At 43.4% G+C, this 17,296-nt stretch overlaps 1 long non-coding RNA gene across 1 annotated transcript in view; it reads left to right on the plus strand.

The window, feature by feature from the left end:
* LOC149454357 (uncharacterized) overlaps window positions 1-17,296 on the plus strand; it is a 143,945-nt gene that overhangs the window by 22,324 nt on the left and 104,325 nt on the right. The window contains exon 2 of the long non-coding RNA XR_016314224.1: window positions 8,211-8,316. This is a non-coding gene — a long non-coding RNA (uncharacterized LOC149454357). The remainder of the gene's footprint in view (window positions 1-8,210; window positions 8,317-17,296) is intronic.

A 17,296-nucleotide genomic window follows, 5' to 3' on the forward strand; every position in this document is an offset into this window, starting at 1 on the left:
CACTCTGCTGCATATGAGAGTCATCACGCATTTGTACCACCTCAGCAACCTGTGAATGGGATCGGGTACGCCTGACCTTAGCAGGGACCACTTCCTCGTCGTCTGAGCTACCTGTCAGGGTGCCACTGCTGTCTATAGGTTCGTATTCTGAGCCTGATTCTGCCAGTGAGTCTTCCCCTTCGCTCTCACTTGCCATGCTCAGAATCCTATAGGCCTCTTCACTAGTGTACCTTTGCTTAGACATTTTGGCCACTAAATTTACAGGTACCTAGTGCGACTCACGGGAAAAAGAGCGCCTGGCTGTCAGGGACTGCTTGAACCGCTACAAAAAATTTACCGACAAGTGCTAACAGAGATCAGGCCTGATTCTGTGAACACTGCGGTTTTGTGTGTAATATGTATCAAGTGACAGGTATCTACTGACACTGCACTTGCTGGGGGAGAAGGGGGGGGTGTAGGGGCTAAACGCAGGTGCTGGCGGGTGTTGGGGCTGATCCCGCTAACACTGCGTTTTTGGGGATACTATAGTAATGTGAATGCTGGTATAGCGCTGATCTGATCAAAGATATTGATACAATCAGACACTATACTAGCAATGAAGGTTTAGCGTGCAAGTAAGCGTGTTCCTGGCAATCAAGGGGTCAAATGTGATTATTTGTGTACTAGCGGGCAAACTGGCGCTATCTGGGAGGGGTGCTAAAACTATCGGAAGTCACCAGTGACACTAATACAGTGATCAGTAAAAATCTGTTCACTGTAATCAATGACACTGGTGACAGGGCAGTGAAGGGGTTAACTGGGGGGGGGGGTGGGGGGCGATCAAGGGGTTAAATGGGATTACTGATGTACTGGTGGGCAAACTGGCGCTATCTGGGAGGGGCGCTAACACTATTGGAAGTCGCCAGCGACACTGATACAGTGATCAGTAAAAATCGGTTCACTGATCAGTGACACTGGTGACAGGGCAGTGAAGGGGTCAACTCGGGGGGGGGGCGATCAAGGGGTTAGACGGGACTACTGGTGTATTAGCGGACAATCTGGCGCTATCTGGGAGGGACGCTAACACTATCGGAAGTCGCCAGCGACACTGATACAGTGATCAGTAAAAATCGCTTCACTGATCAGTGACACTGGTGAATGGGCAGTGACGGGGTTAACTGGGGGGGGGGGGGCGATCAGGGGGTTAAATGTGTTCTCTAGAGTGTTCTAACTGTCTGTGTGCTGTTTTACTCACGTTTAAATGTTTCTTCTTCTCTGTTTGGAACGGAATGTGTCCAGGCAGAGAAGAATGACATCATATCCTGCCCTGTGTAAATGTCAACACAGGACAGGATAGGACAGGGACCGATCATCTGATTTCAGCCAGAAATCACTGGCTGAAATCTAATGATTGATCCCTCCTGGATCGAATCGTGACGCCTGCGGGTCGGCGAGGGCGAGAGCGCAGGCGCGCCCCTTACCCGCGTAAGTGTCGGGAGCGTGGAGCCCGTTTTAAAACGTGGTTTTGCGCTCCACTGCCGCCCTGCACACGTATATACACAGTGGCAGGGCGGCAAGCGGTTAATGACTATAACAAACAAAAGATTTCCCAGCAACACTTGCCAGCCTAGGAAACAAATAATTTGGCCTTGTCTTACAGTAAGCATTAAAAACAGAGGGTTTTGTTTGCACACATTTGCAAATACATGCATAAGTCACAGTCCCACTTCAAGGGTCCTTTTGTATACTGTGGACCTAACTAAAACTTCCAAAGCCTCCATAGTGGGAGCACATGTATAAATGGATAGGTTAAGGGCAGGTGTGCCTGGAGGAGCCCATCCCTCCTTAAAGGTACAGGGATGCACGTGACATCCAGCTATACCAAAATGACAGCAAAGGTATCCAGTGCGTCCCTGCGCCCAAACTAGCCAACTACACAAAAAAAAAAAAGGCGTAGTAATGACTAGTAGTATCTGATCCCACCTAGCCTGGTCCAGTAACACTAAGTCAAGGGAGCTTGCACCATTTATGTTACTGTTAACCAAATTGGTACACGTTTGCCTCACTCATGGACTTTATTAGGACTTCTTACAATTATAAACTTAGAAGTCAAAGACTCTGTCCATACCAGCCTTACTTTGACATTGCTGAGGTTCCTTTTTTTTTTTGCACTAATCATTATGATCCCTAAGGCTTTGCTCACACATGTGTAGAGGTGTTCCATGCATCCCCCGTGCAGGCAGTCCTAGTCTTGTCAATTGGGACAAAGAGGATTCAGAAGACGCAGCTGCTCCTAATTTGACAGCCGTGCAGGTGCATGGCCCTGAATGCACACAGTATGTGGGGTGCACAGCCCTCGCATGGGTGTACGCTATAGTATGATCGTATGAATGAAGCCTTGAAGAAGTCTCCCTTTGATTGTTAACCATTTGCAGCCCGGCCAATGGCCGTTTGGCGGCTGCAAAAGTGCTTTGGCCTTCCGGGTGCACGCCATTTGGCGTGCTCCCGCACATGCGCAGTTTGCGTGGCTGCAGAGTTGCGCAGCGACGCGATCTGTCACCAGCCGTGTACCTCGGACACGGCTGATGACAGATCTGAGTACCAGCCCCCGTTGCTGGTACCATGTGACTTGCTGTGACCAATCACAGCAGGTCACATGACAGTTGTATACAATGCATGGCTTCATTCATGCCATCCATTGTATACTAGTGCCTAGCTGTGAATGGTCACAGCTAATCACATGCACATGTCGTGATTAGCTGTGACCAAAAAAAATAAATAAATAAAAAACCTGAATGAATCGATTTCATTCAGGTAAATGCTTGCTTATAGCAAAGTAATTCTGCGCTATAAGCAAATTGTGTAAAAAAAAAAAAAAAAAAAATACTGATCACTTCCCCAAAGTAGTACAATGTTAATGTGGTAACATTGTACTACTTTGGTAATAGTAAAATATGAAAAAAAAATCTTAAAAAAATGTAATAAAATATTAAAAATAATAAAAAAATAAAAAATATATATTTTTTTTATTCATACTGTCACCAGTCAGTGTCCCTGATCACCGCCATGCCAGTTATATGATGACGCTGTACTGCACTGGTGACAGTATGTAAAAAAAAAAATAGTGAAAATAATTTTTAATTTTTTCATTTTCCGAAAATTATGACAAAAAAAATACAACTTCAAAAAACTCGCCATTCCTCTTATGAAGTACGTCGGACTGTCTACTCTGCAAAAAGGGATCATTTGGGGGATATCTGTACTATTCTGAAATTCTTGGACCTCAAGAAATTAGATTGGCTGTCAGTACTTCAGGATTGATCAATATTCAGATCTATACCATAGTTTGTGAACTCTATAACTTTCCTACAAACTAAATAATACATCCTAATTTGGGTTATTTTTCACCAAAGACATGTAGCAGAATACATCTCAGCCTAAATGTATGAAGAACAATTATTTATTTGTAAACTTTTATAACAGAAACAAAGAAAAACGTGTTTTTTTTTAAAATGTTTGGTCTCTTTTTGTTAATTTAGCAAAATATAAAAACCCCGGCAGTGATTAAATACCACCAAAAGAAAGCTCTAGTTGTGTGAAGAAAATGATAAAATTTTAGTTTGAGTACAATGTTGTATGACCGCGCAAATGTCATTCAAAGTGTGAGAGCGCTGAAATGTGAAAAATGGCCTGGGCAGGAAGGGAGTAAAATTGCCCGGTATTGAAATGGTTAATAATGTGTTCTGTTCTCTGGGGAATGAAGTACGTGTAGTACTTTGTATTTTCTTCTTATATATTGTGTAAGGCTGGCACTCCTGGCTCCTTCCCCCTGCCGACTGCCCCCATAGCAAGTAACTTGCTATGGGGGGCACTCAGGCATGCTTGCTCCTGAGCCCCGCTCCGTGTGTCCATAAACACACAGAGTGTGGCTCGGTTCCACCTCCCCAACTCTCCTCACTGGCTTTGATTGACAGCAACAGATGTCAATGGCTGGTGAAGCTTGGAGCCAGTGAAGAGAGAAAATGGAGAGAGCTGCTGCTCTCATGCACATCACTGGCTCAAGACCAGGCTCAGGTAAGTATAAGGGGTTGGCTTGGGGGGGGAGCTGCATGCAGAAGGTTTTCTTACCTTAATGCATATAATGGATTAAAATAAAAACCTTCTAGCTTTACCACCACTTTAAGATGCATGCCCTTGATATAAATGGAAATGAACAAAAGAGAATAAATCACCTTTCAGTAGAGGGCAGTATGTTACTATGGAAATATTTCATAGAGAACACTTTCAAAATCAAACAGTTTTTTCTGCAGAGGCAGATCTTGTGATAGGGTAGGTGTATCTGCAACAGTCTGTGCAAGTGATTTGCGATTCTTGGTCAATAAAGAATTCTTATTTTAACTGGTATTTCTTCAAGTGTAAGTATGTGGAAAAAAAAAAAATACATATACAATATGATGCAGTCTGGATAGGTGAATAGATGAATCCTCCCTTGCAGTGACGTTGTATTCTGACAGCGGGACTCTGCTGTTAGAATACAATGATCAGCAGCTGCAGCCACTGACCATAAAAAATTTCCATTCAACAGAAGTAATTTGTTAAATAATTAGACCCATTTTTTCAAGCTGTAGCCACAAATGGATAAAAATTTGGCTGGTCCCTGCTGAACCCCCCCGCATTTCGATCCACCGATTGCCATCTTAAAGCAGTATTAAACCCAAAAGCAAACCTTTATTATATTGCAGCTTACAATACTTAGATATGATGGCTGCATTCATTTTATTTTTAAGTTTTCTTCTATTTACACCTGTTGATCCAGTCAGTAAGTCTGTTGTGTTTCAAAAGAAAAAGCTCTCTTTCAAATGTATCAGTTTACAGAGAATATAAAAAGTCAATCAGCGCAGTGTTGCCAAATAGTATATGAAGAGAAAATGCTGCTAAACATCAGTAATGTTTCTCACTACACCATACACTTGAAATTTCAAAAAATGCGCAAGTCTATAATAAATGAACTAAAATTTAATAAAGTGAATAGTCCATCACCATTGTAAAAATCTGTTATGTCTTCACTGCTCTTCTTAATACTTCTCTACCCAACTAGTCCTCTTCCAAGTGCAATATGCACACTCACCTTTTAAAGTGGACCCCAATATAAAGGTCTTGAACGCATGTGTCATCATATCCAGGGAGATGTTCTAGCCAATGAACTTCCATCTTCTATCCCTTCTTCTACTGTAGCTCCACTCTCATGGGTATGAGAACATACTACCAAAAAGAAACAAAATAGTTCTCTCCGTGCACAATGAAACATACAAAAAACCTTCAGTAGTGCACTCACATTATATTAGTGAACGTGTGCCAATATACAATCCTAATTCAGTGAAAACAGGTTGCTCACCTCCTCCAATGGACCTCAATACACATATCTAGGTCATAGGAGCATGTGCTCTTCATAGGTAAATAGTCTGGCTGAAAAAAGATAAAAGTCCATCTGGTTCAGCCATAAAAAAAAACAAAAAAGTTATAATCCTATACCCACAGTTGATCCAGAGGAAGGCAGAAAAAAAAAAAACCACAGCAAAGCATGATATTATTTGCTCCTGCAGGGGAAAAAATTCCTTCCTGATCCCCCAAGAGGCAATCCCTGGATCAACTTTACCTATAAATGTTAGTATCCAGTTATATTCTGTGTATCCAAGAAAGAATCCAGGCCTTTTTTAAAGCAATCCACTGAGCTGGTCAGAACCAACTCTTGAGGGAGTCTATTCCACATTTTCACAGCTCTCACTGTGAAGAAACCTTTCCGTGTTTGGAGGTTACATTTCATTTCCTCCAGGCGTAAAGAGTGCCCCCTTGTCATCTGTGTTGACCTCAGGGTGAATAGCTCTACACCGAGTTCACTATATGAACCACTGATGTATTTATACATGGAGATCATATCCCCCCTTATGTATTATACATGGAGATCATACCCCCCCTTATGTATTATACATGCAGATCATATCCCCCCTTATGTATTATACATGGAGATCATATCCCCCCCTTATGTATTATACATGGAGATCATATCCCCCCTTATGTATTATACATGGAGATCATATCCCCCCTTATGTATTATACATGGAGATCATATCCCCCCTTATGTATTATACATGGAGATCATATCCCCCCCTTATGTATTATACATGGAGATCATATCCCCCTTATGTATTATACATGGAGATCATATCCCCCCTTATGTATTATACATGGAGATCATATCTCCCCTTATGTATTATACATGGAGATCATATCCCCTCTTATGTATTATACATGGAGATCATATCCCCCCTTATGTATTATACATGGTTATCATATCCCCCTTATGTATTATACATGGTGATCATATCCCCCCTTATGTATTATACATGGAGATCATATCCCCTCTTATGTATTATACATGGAGATCATATCCCCCCTTATGTATTATAGATGGAGATCATATCCCCCCTTATGTATTATACATGGTGATCATATCCCCCCTTATGTATTATACATGGAGATCATATCCCCTCTTATGTATTATACATGGAGATCATATCCCCCCTTATGTATTATACATGGTTATCATATCCCCCCTTATGTATTATACATGGAGATCATATCCCCCCTTATGTATTATACATGGAGATCATATCCCCCTTATGTATTATACATGGAGATCATATCCCCCCTTATGTATTATACATGGAGATCATATCCCCCCTTATGTATTATACATGGAGATCATATCCCCCCTTATGTATTATACATGGAGATCATATCCCCCCCTTATGTATTATACATGGAGATCATATCCCCCTTATGTATTATACATGGAGATCATATCCCCCCTTATGTATTATACATGGAGATCATATCTCCCCTTATGTATTATACATGGAGATCATATCCCCTCTTATGTATTATACATGGAGATCATATCCCCCCTTATGTATTATACATGGTTATCATATCCCCCTTATGTATTATACATGGTGATCATATCCCCCCTTATGTATTATACATGGAGATCATATCCCCCCTTATGTATTATACATGGTGATCATATCCCCCCTTATGTATTATACATGGAGATCATATCCCCCCTTATGTATTATAGATGGAGATCATATCCCCCCTTATGTATTATACATGGTGATCATATCCCCCCTTATGTATTATACATGGAGATCATATCCCCTCTTATGTATTATACATGGAGATCATATCCCCCCTTATGTATTATACATGGTTATCATATCCCCCTTATGTATTATACATGGAGATCATATCCCCCCTTAATCTCCTCTTCTCAAGAGAGAATAAATTCAGTTCCTCTAATCTTTCCTCATAGCCGAGCTCCTCCATGCCTCTTATCAGTTTGGTTGCCCTTCTCTGTACTTTCTCCAGTTCCCCAATGTTCTTTTTGTGAATTGGTGCCCAAAACTGAACTGCATATTCCAGAAGAGGTCTTACTAATGATTTGTACCGGGGGAAATGATATCTCTCTCTCTGGAGTCTCTAACTCTTTTAATACAAGAGAGGATTTTGCTCGCTTTAGAACCCGCAGCTTGGCATTGCATGCCATTATTAAGCTTGTGATTTATCAGAACTCCCAGATCCTTTTCCACCATTGATTCCCCCAGTTGTACCCCCCCCCCCAGTATGTATGATGCATGCATATTCCTAGCCCCCAAGTGCATAACCTTACATTTATCAATGGCCACATAAAAACACAGAAATGGGACCAATAGTGTACTTCTGCTTAAAAACAACTTCTATTTCAACTCCAAGTATTGTACTCGCACAAACAAGCACTGAGAGTGCTATAAGATGTGTTCTACAGATGCCACGTCTATAGGGACAATATACACATCACATCCCACAACCTGGAACATTGACTTCCCTGACAGACTCTTGCAGCGTGGCTCTGCCCCATACGCGTTACGCCCTCTGAACGTCTTCAGTAGGATGGGAATAACCTTACAGGGATGTGACTAAGCTTTCAACACTGGCAGGGGCGCTTACAATGATCAGACTTTATGTATCTTTATCCCAAAAGAAAAAAAAATTGTTGTAACTGATTATAAAGTGTGGGCTGGAGTTTGTGTATTTAAATCTGCTAATGCATTTGACATTACCCTCCAACCAGACTGACAATGTTTATTAATGTTAATTCATTCTTAATGGTGCTGCTTTGCTCCTTCATCCAGGGCCCTCTCATACCTGAAGTGTGTTACTGTTCAAATCACCAGGTGAAAACAAAGGGAAAAAAGCCCAAGAAAAGAAAACTAAAGCTGTCACCACATCTGATGATTGGTAAGCTGCAATGCATTACATTTTTGACCTTGGGTTTAATACAACTTTAAAGCTTTCTGTGACGTCACCTCATTCCGGCTGGTGGTCTGACACCACGGGAATTTGAAATGTTTACACTGCCTTTATGCACCTTATCTATGTAAGTGCAATACTTTAATAAATTCTTTGCTGGTCTATCGGGTTTTAAACCTTTCCTTGCATGATGTGGAGAGTTGTCTGATGTGATGGATTCATTCAAATGAACCTGCAGTTGTCCATTCATCTTTTATTCATCTTGATACTGCTAACTAGGGTGTCATTGTGGGATCTGAACACCATCTGCTCGTTTAATCTCTTAATTGGAGATCAAAGTGTATTTAGCACACAACATTGTAATTGGATTTTGGGACTTTTTATTATTTAATATATGAATGTGGACATATCAATTCGGTTAATTTATGCACATTTTTTATGTAGCAGTATTTATTTTATTTATTATTGTTTATGATTTTTTTAGTGTACAGAACACTCATTTTTATGTTTTTTGTATTTTTTGGTGTTCAGGGAAAGAGTTGCAGCAGTTCACTAATTGTTTCACTATTGTTTCAGAATATATATATACAGTTGTGTTCTAAATAATGGTAAAATATGAAAGTGCAGCGCTAACTTAAAATGATGATTACACATATGAAAGATCTCATATGAATGTGGATCGGCAAAATGACGGCGTCAGTTCATCAGATGTGCTAAATACGAATACAGTCTCCAACGTGTGAGGAGCCAGAGATAGTAGATTTCAGAAATGATAAAGAATAGCCAAGTAATGCACTAACCAGATAGCGCATGTTAAAGCGCATGGGACATTTAAGACCTGTCCCTGGTACTCAGCCACTGTATCACTGGAGCAAGGCGGTGTCATCTATAGGGTGACCACTAGATGTCATCTGTCCGGATGGAAGCTGTATCCAACCACTATGTTAATGGATCAGGTGGGTGTCATCTATAGGGTGACCACCAGATGTCATCGGTTCCAGGAGAAGCTGTATCACGGATCCAGGGATGTCACTGCAGATGTGTTCTTGTTAGGCACGGTCCCAGGACCTTCTGGATTTACAGGCTCCCCAGAAATAAAGAGCTAGCAAAAGGTTCGGCTGCTTATAAACGGCCAGACCGGAGGTACATGTACAGGAGATAAACATAACTTGGCACTTCCCTAACGCGTATCGTGTAAGTACACATCATCAGAGGGGACTGTGCCAGTGGTAAGTGTGGTGTTTTAAACCTAAAAAAGTGCCAAAAATCACTGCAATGCGGCGGCACCGTTATTGCCGGTTCGCGCATGCGCAGTAGCGATCGGCCGTTCGCGCATGCGCAGTAGCGTCCGCGGCGGCCATTTTAAAGAAGACCAACACGAATACATGGACATACAGGTGTTGTTTCTGCAGTAATCTTACTGGGAATAACTGAGATCCCACTCATTTATATATTTTTATAATTTTGCCTTTCACCAGTCCGTTCTTGCTACAAGGGGGCACACAGTATGGTCCATGCATTACTATACTTGCCCCGTGCGTTTTTAGGATTGCAGTATCTTATTCCCAGTAAGACTACTGCAGAAACAACACCTGTATGTCCATGTATTCGTGTTGGTCTTCTTTAAAATGGCCGCCGCGGACGCTACTGCGCATGCGCGAACGGCCGATCGCTACTGCGCATGCGCGAACCGGCAATAACGGTGCCGCCGCATTGCAGTGATTTTTGGCGCTTTTTTAGGTTTAAAACACCACACTTACCACTGGCACAGTCCCCTCTGATGATGTGTACTTACACGATACGCGTTAGGGAAGTGCCAAGTTATGTTTATCTCCTGTACATGTACCTCCGGTCTTGCCGTTTATAAGCAGCCGAACCTTTTGCTAGCTCTTTATTTCTGGGGAGCCTGTAAATCCAGAAGGTCCTGGGACCGTGCCTAACAAGAACACATCTGCAGTGACATCCCTGGATCCGTGATACAGCTTCTCCTGGAACCGATGACATCTGGTGGTCACCCTATAGATGACACCCACCTGATCCATTAACATAGTGGCTGGATACAGCTTCCATCCGGACAGATGACATCTAGTGGTCACCCTATAGATGACACCGCCTTGCTCCAGTGATACAGTGGCTGAGTACCAGGGACAGGTCTTAAATGTCCCATGCGCTTTAACATGCGCTATCTGGTTAGTGCATTACTTGGCTATTCTTTATCATTTCTGAAATCTACTATCTCTGGCTCCTCACGCGTTGGAGACTGTATACGTATTTAGCACATCTGATGAACTGACGCCGTCATTTTGCCGATCCACATTCATATGGGATCTTTCATATGTGTAATCATCATTTTAAGTTAGCGCTGCACTTTCATATTTTACCATTTACTCTGGAGGTTCACGAGGTGCCTTTTTGTGCCAGCAGCTACCCTATCTACATCCACACTCTGCGCTCGATTTTATATATATTTTATATATAAGTTTATTTTATGTGTTCTAAATAATAGCAGTCAGACATCACTAACCGGATCAATCACTGTTTTTGGTAGAAATGATATTTCTACCTGGCAAATAATTTACTAGCAGGTGTAGTAGAGTAATAGAAATCCAACAGACCCAACAGTCATGACATGCCTGCTGCTGATTCTGTGTAATTGAATCACTAATTGAAAGGGGCAAGTTCAAAATAATAGCAGTGTGGAGTTCTATTAGTGAGGTCATTCATTCTTGGAAAAACAGGTGGCAATTATTGCCCTTATTTAAGGAAGGAAGGCAGCAAATGTTGTACATGCTGGTTACAGTGTATTTCTCTCTGAAATTCTGAGGAAAATGGGTTGTTCCAGACATTGTTCAGAAGAATAGCGTACCTTGATTAAAAAGTTGATTGGAGAGGGGGAAACATATAAAGAAGCGCAGAAAATGATAGGCTGCTCAACTAAAATGATCGCAAATGCTTTAAAATGGCAACCAAAACCTGAAAGACGTGGAAGAAAGCGAAAAGCTACCATTCGAATGGATAGAAGAATAGCCAAAATGGCAAGGACTCAGCCAACATTCAGCTCCAGGAAGATGAAAGAAGGTGTAAAGTTACCTGTGAGTACTGTTACAGTTAGAAGACGCCTATGTGAAGCCAAGCTATCTGCAAGAAGCCCCCGCAAAGTCCCACTGTTGGAAAAAAGACGTGCTGAAGAGGTTACAATTTGCCAAAGAGCACATTGACTGGCCTAAAGAGAAATGGTGCAACATTTTGTGGACTGATGAAAGTAAGATTGTTCTTTTTGGGTCTAGTGGCCGGAGACAGTTTGTCAGACGACCCCCCAAACACTGAATTCAAGCCACAGTACACAGTGAAGACAGTGAAGCATGGTGGTGCAAGCATCATGATATGGGGATGTTTCTCATACTACGGTGTTGGGCCTATTTATCGCATACCAGGGATCATGGATCAGTTTGAATACATCAGAATACTTGAAGAGGTCATGCTGCCTTATGCTGAAGAAGAAATGCCCTTGAAGTGGGTGTTCCAACAAGACGACAACCCCAAACACACCAGTAAACGTGCAACATCTTGGTTCCAGACCAACAAGATTGACGTTATGGAGTGGCCAGCCCAATCCCCGGATCTTAATCCAATAGAAAACTTGTGGGGTGACATCAAAAATGCAGTTTCTGAGGCAAAACCAAGAAATAAAGAAGAACTGTGGAATGTAGTCCAATCATCCTGGGCTGGAATACCTGATCACAGGGGCCAGAAGTTGGTTGACTCCATGCAACACAGATGTACAGCAGTTCTCAGAAACAGTGCTTATACAACTAAATATTCATTAAGTGATTCAAAGGAAAGCAAAATCTTCAAACATTTTTCAGTTTATATAGTGAATGTTTGAGTTTGTAAAGACGAATACAAACACTGCTATTTTTTTGAACAGTCTAATATTCACTTTTCTTCAATTTTTTTAGAGGAACAACACAAATTTGATATATTTTTCTTCATGTTTTGATTTGGAATAGAATGTGTAGTGTTCCCAATGCATTTGTGTGTATGGAAATTAAAGCTATTAGAAGGATTTTGAGCTTTATTCACTTTTTCAACATACTGCTATTATTTTGAACACAACTGTATTTTTTCACACATTTATTCACATATTGTATTGTCTGGGGTGTAGCGCAGGTTTTTTTTTCCTTTTTTTTTTTTTTCTTTCAAACCCAACTAATACTTTGTAAGTCAGTATTCCCAAACGTGGGAAAATCCACCAAGACATCTTGGTGCACGAACCTATCTCCACACAACCCTACACCTACCATCTACTTGTATCTCTGCTTTCAACTTTGTCAGTCTTGAAAATGTACACAAATTCACATCTCTCTCTCATCACCATTGTCCCTTACAATCAGTTTCCTAACCCAATTTCTTCCCAACTAGCCCACTCCTCTGCTGTCCCTGACTAACCTATTAAACCTCTCTCTCCAAAGATACCTTCCTTCCAACCCTTAAAACCTATCATTTGTGAATCTTGCCAACTGCCATTGCTGACCTCTTCTGTAAATGCTAGTTGCCTTCCTGTGACTGTAATTGTAGGGTAGGGGTGCAGGAGTGCCCAATGCAGTTCCCCAAATTGGCCATTAAGTGTCACTATTGGTAGCTGTGAGAGCAGGCATGGGGACCACTTGTAATGGGTAGACAGTGTAATCCCATAGATGTCAGAGTAGCAAAGGGGTGTGGGGTGCCAGCTCTACCCATGCCAGTGTGGGCCATCTTGGGAAGTAGGAATCTGTTATAGTCAGGCTGGGGACTGTCTGGGGTTTGCACAGAAGGTTTCTGAAGGATCAAGCCACAGCAAAGATGTAGGCTGTCGGACTCGGGAGACATAGGAGAGGAAAGGTGCAGGACTACTAGCATCCTAATTGCATGGGATGCAGAACTATGGTAAACCCCTCCAAAAGCTATGGGCTTCCTGACTTGGCTCCTTTCTCACCTATGATCCCTTTCCATTGTTTGTGAACTAAGGAATCTGCTGTCACTGTTGGCGAGACTGAATTATGTTAAAGTGGTTCAGTAAGCTGCCAAAAGGATTTTGTTATTTGGACTTTTCCTTCTCCTAACCTCAAGATGGGGAGGTTCTCTGGAAGTGGAAAGTGCTGGGTGAGGCTGATATTGGACTCCAAACAGGTATCGGATGAACTACTTGGAGAATGCTGGTTGGGTCAGGAGAGAAGCCTTCCATGGTTTGATCCGGTATTGGCAGGTTCCAAGGTTAACCTGGGGAGGATCCCGTTGTCCATAGTGCCCTGGTAGGTCTAGGGAGCTATCCTTCGTTCAGGCAGGAACACGTTAAAGAGTGCGTGTGCTCCCCCTCCACATGTTTAGCTGTATACATGGCGGACATGTACATAGTCCATATAATCATCTTTCAGCGTCTGTGATATCCTCAAAAACTTTTGATATACGTGCTCCCAGATTTAATCCACCTTCGTGAAGATATTCTTTTAATCCGTGAAATCCTCAAAAAAAGAAAACTCCATATAGTGCATTATCTCACACAAATATACAAAATCTCCTATAATCACCCTGTGGTTACTAACGTGTCACCCCGCTTAGTGTCCACATCTATATGGCTGTACTAAACACCCTTACGCTATCATAACTTGTTTCTACTGTAGTTCTCAATATCATATACTCCAAAACCGTGCTCCAATCCGTCTTTTTCTTTCTTCAATATTTCCTCAAAGAAAACCAATAATAGTGCAATATCCTTTGGATACAAAAAGTGCTTCCCTTATATTCACGGTATAAGTGTAAATGTGAAATGCACTCCCCGTCACATTATACACCATGCACCTTACCAGATAAAACACTTTATTAACTCCTTCGCAACGGTGCCTCCCGGCCCTTTAAGGGTTCCAGAAGCCGGGGTTTAGGGTCATGTGACCGCCGTGTCACGGCGGTCACATGATTGGGAAAGGTCCCGATCGAAAGAGGAAATCGGGACCTTTCCGTGAGTACCGGTCATGTGTGCTGGGAGCGCGCAGGGTGCTCGCTCTCAACACATATGTTCTTTTTTTAATAGAACACAAGTGTGCAGCCACTCGGCATCTAAGCCCAGACACCAGGAGGCCGCACATTTGCGTTCGGCCGGCGTGAAAAGATTAAGCATGAAAAGCTGTCCTCATCCGACCATCCCTGCTCAGCTCACTCTCCATGTGGTAGCATAATGAGGGTCAAAACAGAATCTTTATGGTGTAGTAGATCATATTCAAAGGGATATATTTTAATACAGCTTTGCTTACAATTAAAACATACAGAAAAACTTTTTGCTCCACCTTTTATAGGGAAAAATTGAATCCTCTGTAAAATCTCAGTTAGTGAATGAAAAACATCAGTCAAGATGGCCGTTGCGCAACTTCCGTTTTTTATGTCTGCGTCTGACATCACTTCCTTGACGCGTTTTATCACTTCCGACTTCGTCACAAAAGGTGTGCGCGTCGGACGAGCGGTCACTTAAATAGGCTTGCACCTGCACTTGATGCAAAGCGATATCGCCATCTTGGTACAGGGCACTGATCCACTAATCTAATACATAAAACCGCTATTTATATCTCGCCTATCTAAACAGAACAGTATATACAATTTTTTAATATCTACATTTATATGGTCATTACCATCTTCTTAATACTTATAAGCATACTATAATAAGTAACGTATAACGGCAACCCTATTACATATTACCGTGTCCAGTGCCGTCTAGTGGTATAATTATTATTATTATTATTATACAGTATTTATAAAGCGCCAATAGTTCGCTCAGCGCTGTACATTACAAAGGGGGACAGAACATGTGACAGAACAATACCAATACAATGCAAAACATGAGGGGATTGAGGGCCCTGCTCTTTGGAGCTTACAATCTAGGAGGGAGGGGATAGTGGTACAGGAGGAGATAGCTGTGGGGGATGGAGTGGTAGGAAGAGTGGAGGAGGTCGGCAAGTTAGCAGGGGGTGGGGTAGGCTTCCCTGAAGAAATGGATTTTCAGGGTACGCCTAAAGGAGAGGAGAGTAGGTGATAATCTGATGGGTTGGGGCAGGGAGTTCCAGAGGATGGGTGACACCCTGGAGAAGTCCTGGAGGCGGGCATGGGAGGAGGAGACCTGGGAACTAGAGAGAAGGAGGTCTTGTGAGGAGCGGAGTGTGCGTGCTGGGCGGTACTTGGATATTAGGTCAGTGATGTAGTACGGGGCAGTATGTTGGACGGCTTTGTACGTCAGCGTTAGGATTTTGAATTTGATCCGTTGCGCAATCGGAAGCCAGTGGAGGGATTGGCAGAGGGGGGTGGCGGAGATGGAGCGGTTGGAAAGGTGAATGAGTCTGGCAGCCGTATTCAGGATCGACTGAAGCGGGATAGCCAGCGGCGAGGCAGGCCAGTGAGGAGGGAGTTGCAGTAGTCGAGTCGTGATATGATGAGGGAGTGGATGACCTGTTTAGTGGTTTCTGGGGTTAGGAACGTGCGGATTTTGGCGATGTTGCGGAGGTGGAGTCTGCACGAGTTTGTTAAAGATTGGACTTGGGGCTGGAAGGATAGTTTGGAGTCCAGAATGACACCAAGTACTCTGGCCTGCAGGACGGGTTTGATATTGGCGTTGTTGGATGTGATGGAGAAGTCAATGGGGGGTGGTGTCCGGGCTGGGGGGAAGACAAGAAACTCGGTCTTGGAGAGGTTCAGTTTAAGGAAGTGGAGCGACATCCAGTCTGATATGTCGCTCAGTAGGTGTGTGATTCGGGCAGAGACTGAGGGGGTGAGGTGGGGGGTTGAGAGATAGATTTGTGTGTCGTCGGCATAGAGGTGGTAGTTGAAGCCGTGAGAGTGTATGAGTTGGCCAAGGGAGGAGGTGTAGATGGAGAAGAGAAGGGGCCCGAGGACGGAGCCTTGAGGGACCCCAACAGAGAGGGGGAGTGAGAGGGAGGTGGTAGCATTATAGGTAACGCTGAAAGAGCGTTGTGACAGGTAGGATGGGAGCCAGGAGAGAGCAGAATCTCTGAGGCCGAGGGAGTGTATTTTTTGTGAGGAGGAGGGGGATGTCGACTGTGTCGAAGGCTGCAGAGAGGTCAAGGAGTAGGAGCACTGAATAGTGGCCATTAGCTTTGGCGGTTAGGTCGTTGGAGAGTTTGAGTAAGGTGGTTTCGGCGGAGTGTAGGGGATGGAAGCCAGACTGTAGGGGATCGAGGAGGTGGTTGTCGTTGAGGTGAGAGCATAGGCGGGTGTAGACGAGGCCCTCGAGGAGTTTAGATGTAAATGGGAGCAGGGAGATGGGTCTGAGGTTGTTCGGGTCATTGGGGTCCAGGGAGGGCTTTTTAAGTATGGGGGTGATGTGTGCATGTTTCAGAGGGGAGGGGAAAGTGCCTGAGGAGAGGGAGAGATTGAAGATGTGGGTGAGGGAGCGTAGGATGGAGGGGGAGGGAGGTCGTAGGAGTTGTGAGGGGATAGGGACGAGGGGGCAGGTGGTGAGGCGGGCATCAGAGAGGATCTTGGAGACTTCCTCGATGGTAGTAAGGTCAAAGGTGCGGAGTGTTGGGGGAGCTTCAGTATGAGGAATGTAGGGTGGGGTGGAAGTGGAGGTCAGAGCAGTGGTGGGGCCGTGGGAGAGGGGCGATGAGGGGGTAGCTGAATGAGGGGGAACGGGGTTGGAGGGAGTTTGAGCAGCGACAAAGTCCTTGCGGGTTATGTCGAGGGGGAGGGGGGATGAGGGGGTAGCTGTGTGAGAGGGGACGGGTTGAGAGGGCGTGTGAGTTGCGGCAATGTCCTTGCGAATTGTGTCAATCTTGTTTTTGAAGTGATTGGCAATCTCAAGGGCGGTGAGTGAGGTGCTGGGTGGGGGTGGAGAGAGTAGAGAGTTGAAGTTGGAGGAGAGGGTATAACCCCTAAATGCACTATTATCTTCTCTATGTAGAATAAAAACCAAACAGTAAATATCAAA

The sequence above is a fragment of the Staurois parvus genome, unplaced genomic scaffold (genome assembly GCF_062004578.1).
Source record: "Staurois parvus isolate SC_StPar_1 unplaced genomic scaffold, SC_StPar_1.0 ptg000432l, whole genome shotgun sequence".
Lineage (NCBI taxonomy): Eukaryota > Metazoa > Chordata > Amphibia > Anura > Ranidae > Staurois > Staurois parvus.